This window comes from Vigna umbellata, chromosome 6, assembly GCF_029865625.1.
Source record: "Vigna umbellata cultivar VRB3 chromosome 6, Vumbellata_1.0, whole genome shotgun sequence".
Lineage (NCBI taxonomy): Eukaryota > Viridiplantae > Streptophyta > Magnoliopsida > Fabales > Fabaceae > Vigna > Vigna umbellata.
The window spans coordinates 33,610,554-33,620,164 of record NC_142170.1 but is presented as its reverse complement, the minus strand read 5'-3'; the positions used below and the strand labels follow the sequence as shown (position 1 = coordinate 33,620,164).

The window sequence follows — 9,611 nt, the reverse complement described above, 5'->3', positions numbered from 1 at the left end:
AAATATTTTGAAAACCTTGTGAAAACCTTTTTCATTTGACAAGAATGAGTCAATCAAGTGTGCAAGGTAGCATCAAACCCAATAGTGAGAGTTCTTTAAGGGAGGAATTTCAACAAAAATTTGAACAAAGGGATAGAGAGATTAGTGAGCTCAAAGACATGATTAGTCAACTTTTGAATAATCAAGACAAAAGAAAAGAGAGATCTTCCCATAGGAGAAGAGAAGAATCATCATCTTCTCCTAGTGAGCTTGAGCAATATAGTAGTCATCACAATGATGACCACTACCAAATGCTTCCTAGAAGACACAATAGAGTGAGAGAACACCATCCAAGAGAGCCCAAAATTGATCTACCTTCTTTTCATGGAAAGGATGATGTGGAAGAATATCTAGAGTGGGAAATGAAAGTTGAGCAATTGTTTGAGTGCCACCAAATAGATGATGAAAGGAGAGTCACCATGGCTTCTCTAAGCTTTCAAGGGTATGGCTTAATTTGGTGGACAGCCTTGGTCAAGGATTATAGGCTAAGACACTTACCTCCCATCAGATATTGGAATGAGTTGAGAACTGCCTTGAGAAGAAGGCATGTACCAACCTATTATGATAGGGAATTAATGGATAAGCTCCACAAACTCCAACAAAGGAACATGAGTGTTGAGGAATATAGACAGAAAATGGAGTTACTCATGTTAAGAGCTGGGATAAGAGAAGAACCTAGGATAACAATTGCTAGCTTTCAAAGTGGACTCAACTATGACATAAGAGATAGGGTTGAACTTATACCCTACAATGATCTCAATGAGTTAGTCCAACTTTGTGTGAGGGTAGAGCAACAACTCAAGAGGAAAAGCTCCACCAAGAAAGATTACCCTCATAGTTCTAACCATAAGAAAGAGTATAAGAGGGAGGGTAGTCTAACCAAGCCAAGATATGAAGAAGTTAGAGAGAGAGAGGAAAAGAAAAAGTCAAAGAACCTTCAAGAGATCATAAGAGTAAGGAGACTAAGTGCTTTAGATGTGGGGAAAAAGGGCACTATGCATCTGAGTGTCGCAATAGAAGGTCAACTTACATCCTTGAGCATGAGAGTGAAAGTAAGGGTTCTTCATATAGTGAGTCTGAAACATCCACTTTTGAAGAAGAAGAAGCTTCACCTTGTGATGGTGACTTACTTATGGTAAGGAGACTCCTAGAAAGTAAACATGTAGAATTAGAACAATCGCAAAGAGAGAACCTATTCCACACAAGATGAAAAGTTTTGGAAAAGACATGTTCAATGATTATGGATAGTGGTTCTTGTTGTAACTGTTGTAGTTCTAGAATGGTAGAGAAGCTTGGCTTAACCATTACTCCTCATCCTAAACCTTACAAACTTCAATGGATCAAAGAGGATGATGGAATAGTAGTTAAAGAACAAGTAAGAGTACCCATTTCCATTAGCAAATATGAAGATCAAATTGTTTGTGATATAGTACCAATGGAAGCTGGGCACATATTACTTGGAAGACCTTGGCAATATGATAAGCAAGCTTTACATGATGGAGTCACCAATAAAATCACCATTCAACACAAGGGAAAGAAAATTATCTTGTGTCCTCTTACACCTTCACAAGTAAGAGAGGATCAAATAATTCTTAAAAAGAAGTTGGATGGAGAAAAGAAAAGTAGGAAAGAAGGAAAGGAGAAAACCCTAAACCATGCCTCAAATAAGGAAGTTGTCCAAACTTTGAATATTTCTAAAAATCTTTTTCTTGGACAACCTCATTTTCTTCTCTATTGCAAAGAGGCACTTGTTTCAATAAATCATGAACTTGGTTCTCTACCAAAATTGATCTCAAAAGCGGATATCATCAAACAAGAATTCAAGAGGGAGATGAATGGAAAACTGCTTTTAAGACCAAGTTTGGTTTGTATGAATGGTTAGTCATGCCCTTTGGCTTGACCAATGCTCCAAGTACATTCATGAGGTTAATGAACCATGTTCTTAGAGAATGCATAGGAAGGTTTGTAGTGGTCTACTTTGATGATATCCTAATATATAGTCAAGGCCTTCAAGAACATCTTAACCATGTTAGAAAAGTCTTGCTTCTTCTTAGAGAATATCATCTCTTTGCCAACTTTGACAAATGTATTTTTTGTCAAGAAAGTGTGATTTTCCTTGGATTCAAAGTTGGAAAAGAAGGTGTACATGTGATAACAGTTGAAAAACTGTTATTTTCATGCTTAAAATTGATACTAAAAGCAACCTTTATACTTAGAAACTAGCTTGAAATCAAGTTTTTCTTCATATTTTCATAAATAAGAGAGCTGGACAGGTTTATGCTTGATTTCAGTGTTTTTGTGCAGGTTTTAAGGTGAATTTGGTAAAAGAAGTGAAGAAGGAGAGAGATGGAATCAGAAAAGACATCAAAAAGTGCAAAAGGAGAAGCCGAAGTCATCGCTCAGTGGCAGTTTACCGCTGAGCGGCACTCAGGAGCTTACGGGAGATCCGCTGAGGGGCAAAATGGCCGCTGAGGGGAAGAAACTACTCACGCACTTACCGCTGAGCGGTACTTTACCGCTGAGCGGCACTTTTATGGGCTTGGACCTAATTTTCTGTAATTTACGAATAATATATAAGCTTTAGGGTTTCCTAGGGTTAGGTATCTTTGGCAGAAACGAAGCAAACACTCTCTCTTCCACCCCTTGGGGTAGATTGGGAGATGGTGACAGCTCTCCTCTTCTCTTTCTCGGGTTTTTCTATCTCTTCCATTCTTCCATTATTGTTCATCTAGTTTCACCATGAATATGGTGAACTAAACCTTGTATGTTTGTTGGGGAATCAATGTAATCTTTTGAAGCTCTCATATATGGAATTTGTGTTTACATCTTAATCTAATACCTATGCTTTCTTTCATCATTAGTTAGGGTTTTTCCTCTTTGCTCAATGCTTGCTTTGTTTAACTCATTCAATGCATGATTATTGATTTTGTCGATACGGGAACGTACGGGGAAGTCTAGATCCGGGGAATTTCTCCCAATAGTATATTGGTTGCCTTAAGCTCCTGTGCTAAAAAAACTAATTATTAGGAATGCTAGGAATTGTATGAACTCGTAATTAGGGAGAAGCCTTCTTGAAAGATAATTTAGAGAGTGACATTAACAATGATGACTTGAATGTTGAATTCCTAAAATATATAAGAGTGGATAAGATGAAATTGACCCCCAACAACATATTCATCAATATATTTCATTGAAAGTGCTTTTCTTTTGTTTTAGCCATTGATCAACCTCATGCATACATGTTTATTTTCGTCTTTTCCATATTAAACTCCACTTATTTTGTTCTTAAGTCTTAGCTAATCAACAAATCACATAACTAAACTAGGCCGTGAGTCCTTTGGGAGAACGATACTTGGTCTTACCGAGTTTATTACTTGAAACGATTCGGTCATACTTGCCGATTGTTCAACAAGTTTGTGACATCATATTTTGGTGTTCATAAATTTGTCCATCAAGTTTTTGGCGCCGTTGCCGGGGATTCGTGGTTTAACTGGTTAATTTGTGTGATTATTGATTATCTTTGACATTGAATTTTGAATTTCTGTTTTTATTTTTTCTGTTTTTATTTTATTTTATTTTTATTTGATTTGATTTGATTTTATTTTATTTGATTTGATTTGATTTGATTTGATTTGATTTTTTGTTTTTATTTTTCGGTTATTATTTTGTTTTTTCTATTTTATCTTCCATCTTGCTATCTTTTATCTTCTTATCATTTATTCTTTGTATCTTCTCTATTTTTTGTGCTAACAAATCTTTTCTAGAGTTTTGTGCCTAATGCTTGCAGGATGCAATTCGATCAAGAATTTAACTATATGGGCACTCAATTCTTCCAAGGTCAACAAAGGAAAGCAAGAGATCTCATCTTTCAAGCAAGGCATGGAGGAATCACTAGGTCATGCATGGGAAAGATACAAAAGCTTGTTACGAAAGACACCCACGCATGGCTTTGGTGATGTGCAAGTAGTCCTAACCTTCCTTGGAGGTCTTGGTCCACAAACCAAGATGATGCTTGACGCCTCAGCAGGAGGAAACATCAAATGGAAAACTCCAGAGGAAGCTACGAAAATCATTGATAATATGGCTACTAGTGATAATGAGCTGAATAGTGAAACAGGAGCTCCTATTCAACAAAAAGGAGTTCTACAATTGCAATCCAATGATGCTTTGCTAGCTCAGAACAAGGTACTAACTCAACAATTGGAGAATCTCACAAAGATACTTGCACAACTGCCAAAAGAGTTAAAGACTGTTGCACAGGTTCAACCACAAATGTGTGAATTATGTGGTGGTGACCATATAAATGGTCAATGCGCCTTTCCAGTGGAAGCTTTAGAGGATGTTAACTTCATGGCCAATCAATTTCCATACTGTCAAGGGAACTTCAATCAAGGGTGGAAACCACACCCAAGTATTGGTCAAGGACAAAGTGGGCAAGCTGGACAATCAGGGCCATTTCACAAGCAACAACAACAACAACCAACCTTATGGCAACAAATGTCTATACTTAATGAAAGATCAACAAGGTTGGAAGAAATTCTTCAGCAATTCATACAGAAAACTGAATCTTCTCAAAAGAGCACTGAAGCTGCTATTAAGAACTTGGAGATTCAAATGGGTCAGATTACCAAGCAATTGGAAGAAAGGCCTGATAAAAATTTTGGGGCTAATACTGAGGTTAACCCCAGGGAAGAATGTGAAGTGCTAGTGAGTGTAAATGTTGAAAAAGTTGAGTTGGAAAAAGAAGAGAGAGAAGAGAGAAAAGAGAGAGAAGAGAAAGAAGAAGAGAAAATTTGTGTGAAAATAAAGAAGTTGAGAAGAAAAAGAGAAGGGAAGAAAAAAATAAGAGAAAAGAAAAAGAGAAAATTTGGGGAAAGGAAGCATAAGAAAAACAAGATGAGAGGAAACAAGAAGGAATCATATGAAAAATCCCATTTTCATCTAAAGAAGAATCATAGGAAGGAAAAGAAATTTAAGTGCTTTATGGAAATCTTCAAGAAATTGGAGATTAAAGTTCCTATGATTGAGACACTGCAACAGGTTCCTGGTTTGATCAAATTTCTGAAGAAGTTCAGTAGAAAGAAGAAAAAGAAGAAGGAACTTGAACTTTACTGGGTCAAGCTAATGACGTTAAAAGAGCGCTTGGTGGGAGGCAACCCAGTGATTTTAGAACTTTTAAATTTTACTTTGGTTTGTAATTTTTAAATCTGTTGAACATTATTGTGTAAATATTTTGTTGGATATAGCATCTATTGAAGGATGCCAGGTGGTTAAGTATCTACAGAAGGATACTCAGTTTGTAACACCTACTGATGGGTGTTGGTGAGAAAATTTTGCACCTACTGATGGGTGCTGGTAAGTTTGTAACACCTACTGATGGGTGTTGGTGGATTTTGGGTCAGGCTCGTGACGTTAAACAAGCGCTACCTGGGAGGCAACCCAGTTGATTGATTGTTTTTGTTTATTTTAGTTAGGGTTTGCATCAGCATTTTAAACATTGAATTGCAGGGAACCAGTGAGGGGCATGTCTAGGAGGCACGTAGGTTAAGAAAAGAAGGAGAAGAGCACATAACGAAAGTGCCGCTGAGCGATAATTTACCGCTGAGCGGTACTCTCGCAGATGGGCTTTAGTTCCCCTTAGCGGGATCCGAGCCCATTAGGGTATTTTGAAACCCTAAGCTGCGCAATTTCTCATACTTTCAGGCTCTTCTCTGCACAAACACTCCCACATACCTTCTCTAAGGTTTTCCACATCTTTTCACTCTTCCCTCTTAAGAAAATTTCTCTTCCACTCACTTTTTCACTAGTGTGCTATCAAAGTTCGGGGTTGGAAGAGATCATTCTAACTTGGAAGCATTCTCATTGCATTTAGTATCTCCACCCAAGTAAGTAAAATGCATTTTGTTCATTCTAGGGTTCTTGAATTTGAATTTGATTGTCAAAGCATGAATATTTAGGGGTTTTGATTTCTATGCATGATTTGATGATATATTTGATGTTTGAACCGATTAAACTGCATGATTATGAACTGGAAAACTGAAAATTGCATTTGGGTGGAGTTAGGACAGCTTTAAAACAAGATTTTCAAAAATCTGCAGAGTTACCGCTGAGGGGTAAACTGCCGCTGAGCGGCACTCTGCCAGATTTGGTTTTTCTGATTTTTTGTAATCTGGAATGTGGCACTGGTGGCGCTGAGGGGAAATTCTGGCCCTCAAAGGTAGTTTAGCTTCAAAAGGAGTTGTGTTCTATGTTTTACTAATGATTAACATCATGTTCTGTGGTTTTTTATTTGTGTTTGAATGCAGGAATGACATCCTCTTCAGGAAAGAGATTGAAAACCATGGCAACCAAGAGAAAGGAAAGGGAACCAGAGCAACCCCACTCTAGCAGGTTCCTCTCTAGGAAACATGAGAAGCACTTTAGGGTGGTTCAGGACAGGAGACTTCTGATGGAGAGAAAGGTTGGAATGATACCTAACTTTGCTCCTCAATTTGGAGAGCAAGTGTTAGGGAATGACTGGGGAAAGCTAGCCACCTATCCTGCACCTGCCAACATAGCTGTGGTAAAGGAATTTTACACCAATGCAAAGAAGATTGGTGATTATCCAGCTGAGAATTATTTGGGCTATGTCAGATGCCATGCTATCAGGTATGATCCTGATTCTATCAATAACTTCCTGGACACTGTGTGGGCTGGTGAGCAATGCCAGTTTGCTCTTTGCATGGAGGAAGGTGCTGATTATGAGGATGTGGAGAGAGTACTATGCATACCTGGAGGACACTTCCAAAGGAATCGATCTGGCTCTGTGGTTAACATTAGGAGGACGGATTTGACTCCTCTTACAAAGTATTGGATGGCGTTTTCTCATGCCAACATTCAACCATGTTCACATGTGTCAGATATTACTCTCACTATTCATCTACTGTGCTATCAGAAATTTGAATGTTAATATTGGGCAGGTGATAGCTGATGAGATTAGTGTGTGCGCCAATACCTCAAACAACAAAGCACCACTAGGACATCCCTCCTTGATCACTCACCTTTGCAAGATAGCTGGGGTGGACACTTCTGCTCCACCATTTGAGAGGCCAAGAAAAGCTATTGATGAGGCTTATTACAGACAGTATTGTGGAGGTGAGGAAGCAGCTCAGCTAGTTCCACCACACCGTGCTCGTAGAGAGAGAGGGCCAGCACAGAGCCAGACATCTGCTGAGACACATGAAGCAGAACCATTCCAGATGAGGGACATGTATATGTCTGTTATAGGTGCTCAGTTGCAGTCCATTCACATAGGGCAGGTGGCTACTGCTGAGATGATTGTGGGGATGTATGATACACCTCTAGCCCACAGGTGGACTATGGATGAATTCCATAATGTGGTAGCTTGGCCAGAGGAACCAGTGCATGGAGGAGGAGCTGGAGCAGCTGAAGCTTCAGTTAGAGAGATGGAAGAAGATGAAGCTGATGATGATGATGCATTTGAAGATGATGGAGATGAGGAGGAAGAGGAAGATACAGAGGACAGCTCAGACTGATGAGGAGCTGAGATAGCATTTACTGATAAATGCTATCATATGATTATGCTTTTGTGGTTTAAGTTTTCTGAACTTATTTGTTTTTGTTTTTAGAGTAGGGTTTGATGTACTCTATTGAACACCTGGTTTGTTATGATGGTTTGCTATTAACTGTGATTGTTTGATAAGTAATGCTTGATGATGCTTATTGATTGATTAATGTTGAGATGATGTGCACATTAAAATGCTTATACAGGTGATTCACAAGCTTTGTAAACAAATGCATGATATTATGATTGTGATTGTGAGATTAAGCAGGATGTGTATGTCAAATGTGGATGAGCTTATATGTGAGGTTTTGAGCTCCAGAGTTTTTGGTATGATTGAATGTTATTACTTTGGAAACATGAATGACTTTGCCCAGGTTTTCTATGATTGAATCAATTGCTTGTTTTGCATCATATGATCAAGGTCGTTTGTTGGAACTCTTTTTATTGGCCAAATTCATAAAGTTAACCCACTAAAAGAGAACACTTTGTGTTCTATCCTTTGAACCCTTAGCCTTGAACATACACTGAAACCCTTGATTGAAAATCTTTACCTTGAGTTAAGTAGAAGATCTTGTGTGGTATTGTTAAATGTTCAAGTTTGGGGTTGTTGGGAAAACATGAAAAAGGAAAAGCATTGAGCTAAGAGCTAAAAAGTAAGAATATGCAAAGAAAAAGAAAAAGAAAGGAAAAAGAAGCAAAGCTCAATGCAAATGCAAAGGCAAGTTGGGAAGAATAAGAAATTGTGTTGTTATGATTCTCTTAACTCAAGGATTTTGTGATCCAGAAAAACCAATTTTCTTGTTAACCCAGCCACATTATAAGCCATTGAAAAGTCCTTGTGATGATGCATGCTTGTGAATGTTTTTGATTGTGGTAAAATGAAAGGCAAAGTTGATTCATGTGACATTGTGATAGTAGAGTGAATGAGTGATTACCTCTTATACACTTGTGTGTGAGTGAAACACTGTACCTAGTGAGGAAATATTATATAAGCACATGAACATCCATGCTTAATTGATTGATCATTCATGAAAAATAGCATTTGTGGGAATTTAAATGACTTTGTGAACACTAAAGCATGTGCACATCTTGATTGAAATCTTGGTCATAAGTTTGATTAAAGTTTTTACTTATCTTGGAAAGAAGATTTTTGAATGAGTAAACCATCATATGAATTGGTTGAAGATTGAGTTACATTTTGTTTGCTTGAGGACAAGCAAAGTTCTAAGTTTGGGGTTGTGATAACAGTTGAAAAACTGTTATTTTCATGCTTAAAATTGATACTAAAAGCAACCTTTATACTTAGAAACTAGCTTGAAATCAAGTTTTTCTTCATATTTTCATAAATAAGAGAGCTGGACAGGTTTATGCTTGATTTCAGTGTTTTTGTGCAGGTTTTAAGGTGAATTTGGTAAAAGAAGTGAAGAAGGAGAGAGATGGAATCAGAAAAGACATCAAAAAGTGCAAAAGGAGAAGCCGAAGTCACCGCTCAGCGGCAGTTTACCGCTGAGCGGCACTCAGGAGCTTACGGGAGATCCGCTGAGGGGCAAAATGGCCGCTGAGGGGAAGAAACTACTCACGCACTTACCGCTGAGCGGCACTTTTATGGGCTTGGACCTAATTTTCTGTAATTTACGAATAATATATAAGCTTTAGGGTTTCCTAGGGTTAGGTATCTTTCGCAGAAACGAAGCAAACACTCTCTCTTCCACCCCTTGGGGTAGATTGGGACATGGTGACAGCTTTCCTCTTCTCTTTCTCGGGTTTTTCTATCTCTTCCATTCTTCCATTATTGTTCATCTAGTTTCACCATGAATATGGTGAACTAAACCTTGTATGTTTGTTGGGGAATCAATGTAATCTTTTGAAGCTCTCATACATGGAATTTGTGTTTACATCTTAATCTAAGACCTATGCTTTCTTTCATCATTAGTTAGGGTTTTTCCTCTTTGCTCAATGCTTGCTTTGTTTAACTCATTCAATGCATGATTATTGATTTTGTCGATAC

General features: G+C 38.0%; 1 pseudogene; it reads left to right on the top strand.

Moving 5' to 3' along the window:
* Positions 1-290: 290 nt before the first annotated feature.
* LOC148197297 (uncharacterized) lies at positions 291-6,350 on the top strand (annotated as a pseudogene).
* The last annotated feature ends 3,261 nt before the right edge of the window (positions 6,351-9,611 follow it).